Source organism: Lissotriton helveticus, chromosome 3_1 (genome assembly GCF_964261635.1).
Source record: "Lissotriton helveticus chromosome 3_1, aLisHel1.1, whole genome shotgun sequence".
Taxonomy (NCBI): domain Eukaryota; kingdom Metazoa; phylum Chordata; class Amphibia; order Caudata; family Salamandridae; genus Lissotriton; species Lissotriton helveticus.
Window position 1 is genome coordinate 702230956 of NC_136061.1, and position 17330 is coordinate 702248285.

Genomic DNA, 17330 nt, shown 5'->3' on the forward strand with positions numbered 1-17330 from the left:
CTATTTCAGTTTGTTTGTCTCCCTTTTGTACTATCTTCAGCCCTTTGGTGCTTTTCAAAGGTGATGAGACCGGTCGTGGGTTTTTCGAGAGAAAGAGAGCTTCGATTGTTGATTTATTTAGATGACATTCTGATCATGAATGGGGATGCCCAGAATTTATTGGAGCACAGTGTCATGGTTCAGAGGTTGCTGACAGATCTAGGTTTTGTGATAAACTTAGATAAATCTATTTTGAAACCAGCACAAAGGATGGAGCTTTTAGGTTTTGTGGTGGACACGGTGATGAAACAGTTGGAATTACCAGAAAGTACAATAATCATAATAAGAAGAGAGGAGAAATTATTGTTAAAGAAACAAGAAGTAAGAGTAAGACAGTTAGCAATGGTGATAGGTCTTTTGTCATCATCTATTCAGCCTATTTTTCTGGGACTGGCATTACAGAGAGTCACAGGTACAAGTTGGAACAAAGGACTTTGGTATGGAAACAAATTGAAATAGGATGTAGAAGCGAAGGAAGAGTTGAATTGATGGCTAGAGAATTTGCATGCATGGATTGGCTGGGCGATATTTGGGGCAAGTCCTGATTATGTGTTGGAGACAGATGTGAGGTTGGGGTGTGAGATTAGAGATGCAAGAAACAGGAGGATGATGGAATTTGAAAGGGAGAGAAAATCATATAAATTGCTTGGAGCTAAAAGCAGGGGTTTGGTCGCTATGCAGTTTCAAGGATAGCATTAAAAAAAGGACAGTTTTATTGAAGATGGACAATAATTCGGCTGTGACATACATAAACAAGTTGGGGGAAGCAGGTCCAAGAGGTTAGCAGAGTTGGCAAAGGATTTCTGGAAGTTTTGCATGGAAAACAAGATAAACATAACAGCTCAGTATATGCCAGGAAAAGAGAATCTGGTAGCAGTCTGGAATTTTCATTTTTTAAAAGATTTCAGTGACTGTAAACTGAATCCAATGCTTTTCATGAGGATTCAGGGAATATTGGGTCCTTTGGAGGTATACTTATTTGCGTCAAGGTTAACAGATCAGTTGGAGAGTTATGTGAGTTGGAGACCGGATGTGGGGGCAATGAGTGTGGATGCATTCAGTCTAAATTGGAAACGTTTGAGATGTTATGATTTCCCCCATTTTCAATGATTCTGAGGGTTCTGATGCAAGTGAAGAGACAAGTTTTAGTAACACCTTCTTGGGTAACGCAAGCATGGTATCGATCAATGATTGAGCTAGTTAAAGAGCATCCAATTTTAATAGAATCCGAAAAGGGTCTTTTGAGAGATGTAGTCGGAAGTGAGCATTCATTAGTGGAGTCAGGAGTGCTCAACCTTCTAGTTTGGAAGATTTCAAGAAAACTGGTCAATTTGTAGAGTTATCAGGAGAGGCTTCAGAGTTATTATGTGAGTCATGGACGCTAGGAACAAGGAAAACGTTTGGAAGCACGTGGAAGGTTTAGGTATGCTGGTGCATGGAAAGGGATTTGGATCCTGTTGAAGGTGATGTTATTGTGATTGCAAACTTTCTGGCACGTCTATTCAGAGACGGTCTTAGTTAGAGAACTGTTAATTGTTATAGGTCAGCTATAGCCGCTGGTCATTGTCTGCTTGAAGGAATTTGTGTTGGGAAAGGTCAATTGGTTTGTAGGATTATGAATGGGATTCTTTTAACTCCTTGCATGCTCAGGATGGCCCGCGGCCATCCTACTTCACGCTGGGCATGTGCTCAGGACGGCCGGGGGCCATCCAAACGCCGCCAATTTCCCAGCGCGGTGTGAATTCCGCACCTGCTCTGGGGAATTAATTAGTGGGCTGAGTTTGGACGGCCCCCGGCTGCCCTGCGCACACGCCCATCGTGATGTAGGACGGACGGGGACCGTCCTGAGCACGCAAGGGGTACGCCCCCTAAATACATCCCAGCACCGCGGCGAAATTATCACCGCAGTGAAGGGGTTAATAAAATCTCCAGGTTCAAGTAATAATTATCTAGGGGATGCATGTTTGATTTGGAAACATTTTGAAGGACAGGCAAAGTAACAGGTTTTTGAGTCTGAAACATTTAACTTGAAAGTTGGCTACATTATTGTGCATAATCTCTTTTACAAGAGTTTCTGATGTGAAAGCTTTGGATATTTCAGGAAGATTTTTTCATCAACAAAAACCATGATGGGGAAGATTTTTAATCTAAGATTTAATGATCATCCTACATTGTTGTAATTCTATCTAGGACCCTAAATTCGATAGTCCTGATTTATGCCCTTATGTGGTTATAATAAATAATATCCCTATAAAGGCATAAGAATCATATCCATATTTAGTCCTAGCCCATGCTGTTCAAATTAAGCAAGGCTACTTCCCCAGGCTCCTAGAATGTACAACGAGTTCTGTAAACAAACCAAACCTCCAGCAACCTGGGAATTCCCCATTGCTTCTGTTTTGATTTCGTCCTAGAACTCCTGTGAGCACTCTAAGAATGGTCAGTTCTTAGTGACATCTTTATTGACGTCTTATGTCCAACCTTACGTCAAAACCCAGCACCTTTCAGGTATAAATATACCAACGTTGCCTTAAGCAAACACATGGTGGTGGTTTTGGAGCAGAACAGCTATCTACTTGCCCGAGAGCCCAGCTGATGCGAGAGCCCACGGACGCTGCCCCTCCCTTTTGACGCACTGAGAGAGACGCTGTCTTTTCTCCAGCCGAGAAATCCAGCTCCGGTGTTTCCAGATACCTTCGCGGGTTACTGGGATATCGAGTCCTGAGAGAGAGATACAAGACCTCCTGCTTTCTAATACCCAGGTACGGAGCTGACTAAAACCTTAGAGAGTATTCTTGATTCAGATTCTTGGCAAAAGCAACTTAACTTAAACTGCTACTTACTTACTCCTTCCCACGTATTAGGCTTAGGTCAGGTACACTGGGGTAGGCGTATTTAGAAGCACCAGTTGAGTACGTTAGTCAATGTATATAAGTATGCATAAATTTTATCTATTTTAAAGTATCTTATGGCTAAGAAACCATATCAATGCTTTTACAGTATTATTTCTTAATCCTCCTTTTGCTGTACGCACTTTACTTTAATATGAGTATTGCAATTGTGGCAATTCATTTCTCTTGCATGAGAAAGAAGACTGCTCAATAAATAACAACCTTTTATTGAAAACGCCCGTCTCTCTTTTCTCTGCACTCTGGTGAAACTAAGTATGCACACTTGACCGAGTGAAATAGCTGTCTATTGTTTTCATACGACTCTAGGGATACACTCTTATTCTGAGGGAGCAAAGTTGTCATGTTATATGGTTGTCAGAAGCTAATCCCTTCTTGTCTATCCAGGGAGGTTAAACTCCTCCTCGTTTATTCGAGAAAGTTTCTAGTGACCTCTGAGTTAGCTGGCAAAACTTAAGTATAATATAGCCAGTAGAGACCTAGTCGACCTCAGTCCTACGTCTACACTGCTGAATATATTAATCCAATGCGCAGAGCCTATTGGGAATATAGGAACTACACTACATGGCGCCCAACGTTTGGTAAGGCGATAAATCTAACGCAAGATGTTAGAGTAACTCAGTCGTGCTTTTTCACACAGAACCCTTTTCCCGTAAATACTCCAAAAGACGTCTGGAGTGGGTAAAAGGTTAAAATCCGCCGGAACTTAGTAGGAAGAAATTCCTATGTAAAGTTTTTGGTTTAGTCAACGTTGAAGGATACAGTGTTCCAAAATAGTGTGCACCTAATCTTTGTTTCCTTGAAACTTGATCTGCAACAAAAACCTTTCTGTCAGTAAAAAATGTCAGAAAGTGAAGACGAAAGGGAGGCAGCTAGAATAGCAGCTCAACTCCTAGCGGATGACACAAGTCTCCGAGAAAACGACCCGAATGTTATACTCATTCCGGTCAACATAAGAAAAACTATTACTCTTAAACTTATAGAAAACGGACTGACATCACGAGGTGGTATAGTCATATTCGTGATAGAGGCCCATGAATATCGGCAGACAGAGGTATTCTATTCATGGATAAACCTTCCAGCAGCAAACGCTGTCACACACGAGTTCCACTATTACAAAATAGAGGAACCTCCGGAAGAGTACACCCCTTTCGAGGAGGTGGAAATCCCACTAAATTACCAAGAGCACCTGCTCTGGTTTAATGGCGCCCTAAAACATAACAATCACATCACAAGGCTCGGTCCACTAGGTAGACCAAGAGCAACGTGGCCGGTTCTAGCCAGCTACACACCACATCCAGACATCGAAAAAATGTCAGTACCAGAACTTTTAGCACAGCTAAAACAACTGATTAAAATACATAGACAATTAGTACAATATGTAATGCGGAACACAACAGTCCAACCAGCAACTAACATTCCACAGCTGACCCCTCATCAGGGGAACACAAACAAAATAACACCACAGAACATACAATCATGTCTTGGTAAAACACCCGCAAAACGGGAACAAATTCCATTCTGGTTAGCACAAAAAATAACTCAAATAGAGGCAGTATTTCCGGATACTGCCCCTACTGAGAAACACAGAATTCTGACTATCTGTCTTCCAATGGGGATCGCACCACATGTGGAGGACTGTGACACTTGGGGCACAGTCTTTGCTACCATTTCCACAAAAACACATGGTGTTCCGTCCATGGCGGTAATACCAGATGTACTAAGACAGATTCAAAATGAATACGTTCCAGAGCCTGCTTTAACTCTGGGTATGAAACTACTGAAAGACTTCAAGCAGGTTTTGGCTATATTATTAGCCAACATAAAAGGAGAAGCAGCATCTGTGGCGATCCGCCAGAAATTGAGAGAGACAGATATAGCAGAACAACCATTTGAACTTGCCAGAATCATAGAAAAATCCTATGAAGAACTAGGTAGAGATAGTTTGGGTGGGAAACCCGTAAAACCCCAACTAACTGAAAATCCTGAAAAGATATTTATTAAAAATAATATAAACACTCCAAAAAAGAGCTGGGATGGAAATAAACAATCCACTCCCAAAGAAAAAAGATTCCAGTCCAGAGGAAGGTCTCCTCAACAAAGAGAAAGATCTCCTGACCGAGGAAACAAGTCTCCCCAGAGGGAGCCCTCTGAGAAAAGATACAACCTTAGAAATAGGGATAATTTGAAAAAACCTGATAGACATCAAGATATTGATACACGTCCCTCTCGATCTTTTCAGACTTCCTCGCAGAAATCGGAAAGAAGAGGACGGTCAGAACACAGGGAAGAGCACGTCAAGTCCAAAGACAAGGAACCTGCTCATCTAAATAAAAAATTACAATTTCCAAGAAAGAAGGTAGCCAGTATTAAAATATTTAAACATGCCGAGGATACTGAGGACACAACTGAAAAACGGAGAGTGGGTCCAGACAATGCTAGACAGCGCAGCAGAAGTGACAATAGCTCGCAAGATCTTGATGAATCTTCTGGAGACAGTGGACATGAATGAATACATTCAGGTGGAAACTGCAGATACCAGAGTTAGCAAACCTCATAAAATATACGAGATAACTTTACGTACAGAGGGAGATTAGACCAGGAAAATAAGAGGTCTCTTTTGGGATAATCTTTCGAAAGGCTATGACATCCTTTTAGCTGAGAAAGACTGGCCACCAGAGTTTGTCAGTGAGTGCCCTCATGGCGAAGAAATGATTATGCCTGCCTTCTCAAATCATATTCCAATTCATAGAAAATATACATATGCAAGAAAATGGGCAGTAGCCCAAGCCCCTGCATTATACAAGAATCATGTAGGATGGGATGAGGACTCTCCTCCTCACAAAATCCAGTTAAAATGTCAACCCACTGCACAAAGGCAGTACCCAATTAAACAAGAAGCTAAAAAGCAAGTCAGGGAGATCTTAGATCAACTTGAATACCAGGGGGTGATTGAAACATGCACCTCTCAAATGAACAATCCTTTGTTTGCTGTCTCCAAGCCAGATAATTCATATCGTCTAGTTTTGGACTACAGACACCTTAACTCATGTTGCAAAACATTAGCAGTACAAAACTCACACAATGCAGCACTAATGAATAACATTGTGCGCAAAAAGTACAAAACGACATTAGACATCTCTAATGGATTCTTTTGTCAAAACATTGCACCTGAAAGCAGGTATTTGACCGCTTTCTCAATAATGGGGTCACAGTAATTTCTGTCGACTCCCACAGGGATTCAAGAATAGCCCAGGATTATTCTCAGCAAGGGTAACAGAGTTACTACAAATATATGATGATGAGGCATTATCTTATGTCGATGACATCTATCTCACAGATGATGACCTGGAGACTCACTTGAAAAGAGTAAACACCATAATACCTGGGTTTGCAGCTGAGGGTTACAAATTCAACTTTAAAAAGTCACGAATTGCCCATCTAACTCTCCTGCTTTTAGAATATGAATTATCAAGTGAAGGCAAAAGCCTAGCAGACAACTTCTTAGAGAAGTGTGCTGTACTCCAAGCACCTAAAACGCTGAAGAACTTACAATCAATCCTAGGTTTCCTGAATTTCGGTAGAACATACATTCTAAATTATGCGGAGAGGGTTAAACCTCTCTATGAATTAATAAAACCTGATTTCAAACCAATCAATTGGACTCAAAAGCACACAGAAATTTTGAGGTCACTGCAAACAGACATGTTAGCTAAAACAAAATTACAAACACGCGAAAACATACGCAACCTTGTAATTCGAGTCATCCCAGGAAGATGCGGATTCACGTACCTGACCTCTAATGAGGGAGAAACGGTACCAATAGCATACAAATCACACTTGTACACACAAGCTGAAAAAACATTCAGTATTACAGAAAACATTGTAAACATTGGGGAGAGGAGTTGGCCTAACGGCTAAGGCGCTCGACCTCGGACCTGGGGATCTGGGTTCGAGTCTCGGTAACGACGCCAAAACCTCCTGTGATTCTGGGCAAATCACTTAATCTCCCCGTGCCTAAAAATGAAAGTGTGTGTCCTCATGTAAAAATGTAACTTGTGCTATGTAAAGCGCTCTGATACCTGATTCGGTTTGGGTCTAGTTTGCGCTATATAAAACTCTACAAAAAAAAATAATAATAAATTGTAAACGCAGTTCAAACTGCTGTAGCAAAAGAAAGAGCCCAAGCACAAGGCAAAAAAAAACCTGTTTTAACAGCAGAATCAGCCTTTGAGGCATTAACAAGCCCACACAATTTGACTAACGTGGCATTAGATCGAAAATGGATCGAATGGGTAAATTCTCTTGCTGCAGAAGACGTGAAATACTACTTTGACCCGAACATGAAAAAACTAGAAAATCTAGAATATGAAGAAGAATATCCTCTGCCAATCGACATTCTGCCTCTCGAAAAATACAAATGTGTAATCTACATGGACAGATTTGCACAACACTACGATGTAGAGAAAAAATCCTACAACGCAGCGTGCGCGATCGTTAAAGGTCGCTGGCGCTTGGGTAAATTCAGACCGTTAATTACCAAAACTGAATCACTCAGAAACTGTTCAACTCAGCGAGCTGAAATAAGATCTTTAAAGATGGCGCTTGAAAATGCCGATCGCGAATTCCCCACACTAATAGTATGCGATTCGCATTACTGCGTCAAATCTTACAATAATGACTTGCAGAACTGGGTTCAAAACGGTTTCAACGATGACACAGGTGCCACAATAAAGCATAAGAAGCTTTGGGAACAAGTAGTTCTTTAGCAGAAAGAACTACAAAAGACTCACGTGATACATACACTGAGTCATCAGCGTGATGGCGTTCACGCTGCAGGAAATTCATTGGCTAATACAGCCATAGCGGAAGCAACTAACCCGGCTTCCGTAGCCACAAAAAAGCGCTCAGAAAAATACATAGACGGACAAACCATGCTGGCGGTAAAAGCGTCTTTACAAGGCAACTGTGCAGCATTACCTCTGAACTATCCACTCAATTATACATACGTAATAGATGCAAACTCCGTTCCTTTTGCTCAAATCCCTGGAGTGGGGGATAGAGTGATTCCAAACACGAACAGGAGAATCTTCTTGATTCAAGAAGCACATATGGGATTAGGTCTGAGGCACCAGGAGATCTTGCCATCTCTGAAAGAATTACAATCAGAATACTGGTGGCCGGGGATGAGCCTGCACAACTACAAATTTGCAATGGGCTGTCAAAACTGCAACAGAGATCGCAGTGGCGAACCAGCTGGAGTAATGCCAGGACCCTTCTTTTAGAAAGCATAAGGCTATCTATACGCAGAAATCCAATAGGAGAAATGCGTCCCATTTATGTTTAAGACCAGATTCACTTAAAATGTAGACACCAGCGCTCGGCTGACGCCAGAACTGTTATAAAAGATTTGCGAGTCCATATCGGCACATACGCAATTGGCATGCTACATTCTGACCAGGGTCCTGCTTTTAGCTCTCGAGCTTTTAAGGAGGCCATGACCAGCATGGGCATTGCATTGCGGTACTCTTGTCCCTTCCATCCTGAGGGAAATGGGATTGTGGAAAGAAAAAACCGGGACATAAAGCAGTCTATAACGGCGAGGGTATTAGGTTCGGGTGATGGGTGGGTCCAACATTTAACAAGTGTTCAACGTAGTCTTAATAATCTGCCAAGAAATTCTCTAAAAGGTTTCAGTCCGTACGAACTATTGTTCGGGACTAGAATGCATATTCAGGACTTAGATAGTCAGACTTCAGTGGTAGAAGAAAAATGCTTTGATATCAAAGATCGTTTGGCTATTTTACAGGACTTAAATGAAACAAGAAAAGACCTGAGCAACATAAAGTTAAAACAACAGCCAACAGCCACTGAAGAAAAACCACCTGTCCCAGCAAGGCCTGTCTGGATTCCAAAGATTGGGGATCTGGTCAGAGAGAAGATCGCGGTAAAGAAGGAATTTGGGCCTTCTTACAGAAAAGCAGGACCTGTCTTAGCTATCAGCGGAACAAGATCAGTTGTACTACCGCCCCTTGCTGGTAAAAAGAAGAACCGAGTTGTATCCATCGACCTGGTAAAACCACAATCATGTGGCCAATAATAAGTAGTAGGCCCAGTGGACTCCCAAGAAGTAGCAGAGTACCAAAACTTGCTACAATACAAGAGGTTCAAACTGAGAGACTAATCACATTTGATAAACCTGCAGTGAATAAAAAAGGACTATGCAACAATGCCATGGAACTTGTGCCTCTTGAAACCCAAATTGTAACAGTTCGTCAAGAAACACCAGTCTACAACGATGTAGCCTCAGACTATGCTAATGAAACAAAAAATACAAAAGCAACTGAAAATCTGGAAGCAATTCCAACAATTGACAGAACTGCATCTGGCTACTTCATCAATTTCGATAACTTTTCTGAAGATCCAAGCGAGCCTGAAGAAATGCCAGCAACAAAAACTTTTAAAGACAAAATTACTGAACTTCAACATCAACTCAAAGAAACCTATCTGATTTCTCCATGGATTGAATTTTGGATTGTGTTAGGTGTACTTTTCCTCCTGCTTTGGCTCATCATGGTTCTTTGTTTAGGAAAATTCATTGAAGGAAAATACAGTACAATGGACACAGCAAGTCAGAACATCAACTTGGTCCTAAAGCCTCACAAGTCATCTCACATCGAGAAAAGAGAACTATCATCAGTGAATGTCACAGCCAATCCAATACCCGGTGGGGTAGCATGGGACAAAACGGATTACGAAATCTATGGCCCGGTTGAGCTCTTGAAATATCCACATCAGTTAAAGATTTCATTAAGTGACTTTGTAAAACCTAGTACATTCTCTGATGATTATTAATAATAATAATAATAATAATAATATTAATAATCCACATTTGTAAAGTGCACAATCACCCGTAAGGGTCTCTAGGCGCTGGGGGCCGTCAGGAAGATTAAGCAAGCTATTGCCCAGAATCACATGGTGCTGGGCTAATCTGCTGCCGGTGCCGGGGATTGAACCGTGATCCCCAGAGTCCGGAGTCAGTTGCCCTGGCCGCGGCGCCACACCTCTTCCCTATGGGACTTTGAAAGTATTAATGATATGATGTCAGATTTAGTAATGTCAGCAAAATTTACAGAACATGATTACTTACAGGGTTCATCGAATTATGAAGAAATGTATTGTTATAATCACTTTGCACATCACTATTTGCATAAATCTGCTCAGCCTAGAAATGTTTTTAATTATAATCAATGGGAACATTGTGCAACTCCACCTAAAAGCAGTTCAAAAACATTTTACGAGAAATTCCCATACTTCTCAGGGTTTAACACAAGTGATGCAGAAACGTTTTATTTAAAAATGTTAAATAAGACAGGAATGAAAACGATGCTGACAAATACTAAATTGATTTATTCAGAAACATTTTATGAAAAAATGATTACATTTGGTTTTGATTTCTGGAAAAATAACATTAAACAAAAACCATCTGGGGTACAAAAGAATGGCAGGTCCAAGGCCTAGAAGCATTATTTAGAGCCTGCATGATCCCAGAACAAATAATATTCTTGAATGATACAATTCAACAGACAACCTGTCTTGGCCAAGCCAAAATTAAAGACTTAAACAAACCGTCTATTCCAATGCCCATGCCAGATAGTAATGGCACTCCTGATGTGGAGATAGGCGTATCCTATATTGTTAACCAAAACAGAACACATCCTGATTGGAAAAAATGGTTGATCTGGCCCACAGACACAAATACCTGTCAGGATAGATTCCTGAACAAAATACAGGGGTTAAAAATGACCAGGCCAGACCCTAGATACTCCCAGAGACAACATCCAGGGATAGTTACAACATACAGTGTAGGGAAACTCTGCCTCGAATGGCTGCAGAAATCCACACTGGCTGAAATTAAGCAACACTTGACTTTACTTAAAGACGGTGCTGACTTGCGTTATTTTATAATGGGACCACGCAAACAGCGTAAAAAACGTTTCATAGCGGCCGGTATATACGCTGCATACAACGAAGCTTGGAAAGTGATGCAAATTAAAACAGCAAAAAAAATACGAGAAATTGATCGTATTATTTTGGAAAAATCATTTTCTGTTGTGGACAATGGGTTAATGACTCTGTCCTCCAGAATATATTCACTGGACAGTATTGTATCATCTGCTATTGATATAATAGAGCAGGACTTTCTAATGTTACAACACGGTCAGTCCCAATTACGTTCTATCGTACAGCTTGGCTGGACGTTGCAAAATCTGCATTCAGGCTACGTGCCCTGGCGTTTAATCAACACAACGTCTTTATTCTCTATCTTTAACCTTACTGATACACAAATCAGTTTGGCACAAAAAGGAGCAGACAACTTTCCAATTTAAATACTGCCAAGAGTATATACCAGCGGGCCTGTATGAAAGGTTGGGTAAAGGGTACATTAAGTCATCATGGAAATTACCTTATACACACACATGTTACAGTGAAAAGAAACAGAATGTATTTCTTAGTGGAAAAAATTGTAAACAATCACTAAGCTGTATACTTCTGTGTCAAGGTATTGACCTGCATGGGGCCTGTGAGGGGACTTCAAATAACCTTTCATGTCACCAGCACGGCACACCTGCAACACAAATAGAACCATTCTTTAGACGGCTTTCTAACGGGAGTTATATTCTAATAGTGGTCCACAGCTGTTGCGGCATGGTGCCAGGAAAAGCCTATCTCGTGAGCGTGAGTTACATGGTCACTTGCTGTATGCAAGTATTGTATCCAAACAGCACTCCAGATACGGAGGCAACAATTTGGCCTTCTTTGAATATCTCTTCTATTCGAATTGATACTTTAAGCAGAATAAAATCTGTCCTTTTACAGACAACTGTGCCCTTAACATCATCAAAAGAAACGTATGATCTGCGAGTTGCAAGGACAACGGCAGAGATACATAGCCTTTTATCAACAAATTGCCCCGTGCATTTCGTAGAAATGCTAAGCCAAATTCTAAATATGTCTGATACCAGTGGTATCCCACATATATTTAAGACAATTTTTTCGGGACTGTTAACACCCTTCGAAACAGTTCTGGGCATTTTTCCTAATTTTGCCCATTCTGTCTTTGGCGGCCTACCACTTCTGTTGGGACTCGTAGCAGGCATTTTATTTTTGATCCTTCTGCTCCGATATGGCAAGCCAAGTCGCAGACAAGACTCCAGCAACAATGGAAGAAACGATCCTAGCTATACTCTATCGGGACCGCATAACTAAAGTCCTTGGATTAGCCCGGCTAAGAGATCTGAATATGACCTGGTTTCTTTCATTCAGACCCTTCTGGCAGAATTGCATCTTACCTGTGCTTCGATGTATGCTATGCGGAGAAGAATGCGTGTTGGACGTCTGTCTTACAATACCATCAGCAGTACCATTGGATACAGATACTTTGCTAAGTCCGATAACGGCTCATGCATCGTGTTGTCCCCAGCGGCTACCCATTCTGATGACGGCATTCATTGAGACTTCACCACTACGATTAGGGGGTAGTGAAGTACGAGGTGAGAGCAGCATCACCCAGGTTCGACCTTCTGTGAGCATTGCTGATCCTGACATCGATGATAGCAATCATTCTCACGACTGCACTGTTACGGCATTTTCAAACTTGGTCGAACTTTCACCTGAAGCCGTAGACCAATTTTTTGAGAGTCTGTCTGAAATGATGTTCTCCCCTGAACAGAAAGAATAACTTTTTAAGCAACATGCACACAGCGTTCCCTGAACTCTGAATTCGGCCTTCAGCTTTGATAAACAAAAGCTACTGAAAATATTTGGAACTATTTTTTCCCCAGAAGCGAAATTATTTTTTTTCCACTTCCAAAATATTTACCTTTTTCTGGCACATGTACTCTGCTTAAAGTAGAACTATTCTTAGAGAACAGAGCTTCTATTTTTAGGAACTCTAGAGACAATATTTTACCTCAGCCTCTAGCATATGTACAGAATTTGTATTATTATGTGATGGAATGGTCTCGACCTTCTCTTCTGTATTAAGAGCCATTTCATGTGTAATTTTCGCAAATCATTCAGCTGATAATTATATGCAATCCTTTTTTCTGAATGATAACACTGCTTGAAAAGCGTACAGTACTAATACTCACTTTCGTGTATTACCATATACCATTTCAATATGCAAATTTATGTATTTTGGGGTGGGTTGGAAAACACATGCATCATTATATGTTTATATGTTTACTATTGCTTAGTTTTAAGTAATGAGGGACATTAGATCATGGAGTGGGTGTTGTAATTCTATCTAGGACCCTAAATTCGATAGTCCTGATTTATGCCCTTATGTGGTTATAATAAATAATATCCCTATAAAGGCATAAGAATCATATCCATATTTAGTCATAGCCCATGCTGTCCAAATTAAGCAAGGCTACTTCCCCAGGCTCCTAGAAAGTACAATGAGTTCTGTAAACAAACCAAACCTCCAGCAACCTGGGAATTCCCCATTGCTTCTGTTTTGATTTCGTCCTAGAACTCCTGTGAGCACTCTAAGAACGGCCAGTTCTTAGTGACATCTTTATTGACGTCTTATGTCCAACCTTACGTCAAAACCCGGCACCTTTCAGGTATAAATATACCAACGTTGCCTTAAGCAAACACACGGTGGTGGTTTTGGAGCAGAGCAGCTATCTACTTGCCCGAGAGCCCAGCTGATGCGAGAGCCCACGGACGCTGCCCCTCCCTTTTGACGCACTGAGAGAGACGCTGTCTTTTCTCCAGCCGAGAAATCCAGCTCCGGTGTTTCCAGATACCTTCGCGGGTTACTGGGATATCGAGTCCTGAGAGAGAGATACAAGACCTCCTGCTTTCTAATACCCAGGTACGGAGCTGACTAAAACCTTAGAGAGAATTCTTGTTTCAGATTCTTGGCAAAACCAATTTAACTTAAACTGCTACTTACTTACTCCTTCCCACGTATTAGGATTAGGTCAGGTACACCGGGGTAGGCGTATTTAGAAGCACCAGTTGAGTACGTTAGTCAATGTATATAAGTATGTATATATTTTATCTATTTTAAAGTATCTTATGGCTAAGAAACCATATCAATGCTTTTACAGTATTATTTCTTACTCCTCCTTTTACTGTACGCACTTTACTTTAATATGAGTATTGCAATTGTGGCAATTCATTTCTCTTGCATGAGAAAGAAGACAGCTCAATAAATAACAACCTTTTATTGAAAACGCCTGTCTCTCTTTTCTCTGCACTCTGGTGAAACTAAGTATGCACACTTGACTGAGTGAAATAGCTGTCTATTGTTTTCACACGACTCTAGAGATACACTCTCATTCTGAGGGAGCAAAGTTGTCATGTTATATGGTTGTCAGAAGCTAATCCCTTCTTGTCTATCCAGGGAAGTTAAACTCCTCCTCGTTTATTCCAGAAAGTTTCTAGTGACCTCTGAGCTAGCTGGCAAAACTTAAGTCTAATATAGTCAGTAGAGACCTAGTCGACCTCAGTCCTACGTCTACACTGCTGAATATATTATTCCAATGCGCAGAGCCTATTGGGAATATAGGAACAACACTACAACATTGTGTGTGGAAAGATGTATAAGGGAATATGAGTCAAGAGCGAGTGAGATTAGGAGTGCGGGAGATCAGTTGTTGATATCTTATGCAAAAACCGCATAGAGCAGTTTCAACATCGCAAGATGGGTTTAGGATACTATGCGTGTATCTGGTGTGAATTTGGAGAAATTCAAAGTGCCTTCGATCTGTTGAGCTAAGGCTTCGAAGGTTTGCGGTTTTGGAGGTAGTTTGAGTGAAATTCTGAAAGCAGCTGATTGGTCAAATGACAAAGTGTTTTGAGATTTTAATTTTAGGCCAGTTGAACTTGTAACGGAGCAGGTTTTAAAAGACTATAAACATGCATAATGCTAGCCTCCTGTCTTGCCATAAAATGTAGATCCTCAGACGTTAAGTGCAGAGAGAATAGTGGTTTTGTTAAAGACAAGGAGGCTAGCATTATCCCGCCCTCCCTACCAAATTGGTGGGTGTGGAGGACGTACATATATATTTTATGTTCCAAGGATTTAATTGATATGTATGTAGATTGATTACAGGTTTAAGGTTGTTAAGTACTTGTCCAATATGTTTAGGTGAGTTACTTTTATTTTATTACAGATGTTCAGTAGAGGAGTCAGGGAAAAAGTAGAGAAAGGAAAAAAAGGAAATATTTTTGAAGAAAGAAGAGAAACAAAAGAGGTGAGCCTAGAATGTTGAAGGCTTATGTTATGTTGAATGTTCTAATGCTTTGTGATTTCATACGGTTATACTTGAAGCTTTTAAACTGCTGCTCAGAAGTTGGCGAATAAAGGTTATGCATAATGCTATCCTCCTTGTATTTAATAAAAGCATTATTCTCTATGCACTTAACATTTGAGAATTTACATTTTAGGCCAGAAATCAGGTTCTGACTAGTTTTAGTGACAACATGCACAGGATGTCATCACCACTGGGGCGGATTAGCCTCAGGACTAGATACCCATTGGGTATTAGTTCTCACACTCACTAACACCCCATAAATCCAGGATTTTAGGGGCGCCCCAGACACCAGAACCTTAGATTTGATGTGATATCAAGAAGAGACCCGTGTCCATGACAAGGCAGGACTCCATGAACATACGGGCTAAGCTCTGCACCTCTGGCAGCCACCCTGCACCCACTGGATTTCTGTGACTTGACCAAGGCAAGATACTGGATCAACAAGGAAGGTGAAACCCTCTGCAAACTCCAGATTTCACAAGAACTCCTTTGGGCTAGAGGAACTAGTAACCTGCTTTTGGCAGGCTCAAACCATAAGGTCTTCGACCTTGAAGCCTTGCACTCGAGCTTCCCCATTTAGCCACTCAATGTCCTTGTGTAGGTAGCTTCTGAGAATGCATTCCCGACCCTCAGTGAGGCTCAGCTTTCTACAATATTCCCCTGTTCCTCAGTATGAAGATTTCCTCGACTGGAATGCTTGCAGGTACCAAGGCTTGTTGATGGTCAGTCCGACTACTGCCTGCTTTATTCCACGCTTCTAGAGAAGAGATTCATCTGCTCAAATGACCAACCACTCCTGTGGCCCCCTCGTAAAGATTTTGCATTTGTTTTTGCCCTCTCTTGTTACGCCTGCTTCTCCTCTGGTCATGGATCCGGTTCAGCACCATGCACAGCCAAGTGCACCTCTGTACCAAGTTCCCTGAGCCAGGTAAATCGGGTCTGTCTGGAGACTCCTGGTCCAGGGTCAGCTCCTTGCTTTGCTTCCAAAGGATTTTCTCAACTCACCCCACAAGTACCTTTTTGCTAAGGTAACCATTTCAACGCCGCAAGTCTGATTGACAGTTCTGTTTGACAGCTGAACGTGGACCTCTGCACCCTGCTCCAGGTAACATTGTGCTAGCTGTTGTGAACTGGTCTAGGTACTCAGAAGACCATAACTCTAAGTGGGTTCTGTTGAACTCACTCTCTAAGTAACCAATTGCATATATGTTTTTTTCCCATTGACCGTACCAATAATGTTTTCATATTGAAATGTACTGATCTATTTAATGCTTCAAAATTGATAACTTCGGTTATATTGTATGTTTTGATTTCTTTGGTGCCTAAAAGTATATAAAAATTAAAGCTAATTTTATAAATTGGTGTCAGATTTCTCTTGAGTCGTTTCAATTACTTATTGTCCATGTTGGTGATGTGAAATGCTTAACACATGTTCTTCTAAGTAGCCTGTCTGCTCTTTGCCACTCTACCAGGACTGAGAGAAGGTGTTCTGAGAGAGTTCCCCGGGGTCCATCTTTGTGTATTGTGCTTGTATTTCAAGGTAAGGCAACCCTGCCATACTACATAATACTTTCACTTTGAAACACGGGTCTTCGAGCAGATCCAAGTTCCCCAGCTGCCAACAGGGCCATGCTCCCAACAGCTCAAGAAGGCACAGGCACCCATTGGCAGCCCTCAGAGGGTCAGTGCGCTATGATGTCACAAGACCCCAGTTGACGTAGCCTGCAGGCAATGAGCCACACCCCAGCTCCTCAGAAGCAGCGGTGGATTATCGAATCACTCCACCCCTGAGGGCATCAAGCATGGGGAGGAAGTGTTGTAGACAGGCGGCACTAGTCAGTGCTTTTTGAGACAGGATATTGTGGAATTGTTTTAGCAGGGAGTCATAGCTCCCTATGGGAGGCCTGTTGGTCATCTTGGCTTGGATCCTTCAGATACTTTAATATACTTGTATTTGTTCTTCATCTTACAGGCATTCAGAGGATGTTTCTTTCCTAGCAATATGTGTGTATGTGATCATATTCTAGGCACCTGTGGTGAACACATGGCC

General features: G+C 41.4%; 1 long non-coding RNA gene across 1 annotated transcript in view; it reads right to left on the reverse strand.

The window, feature by feature from the left end:
* LOC144824725 (uncharacterized) overlaps positions 1 to 17330 on the reverse strand; it is a 127293-nt gene that overhangs the window by 63795 nt on the left and 46168 nt on the right. The gene's annotated exons all lie outside the window — the stretch shown is intronic.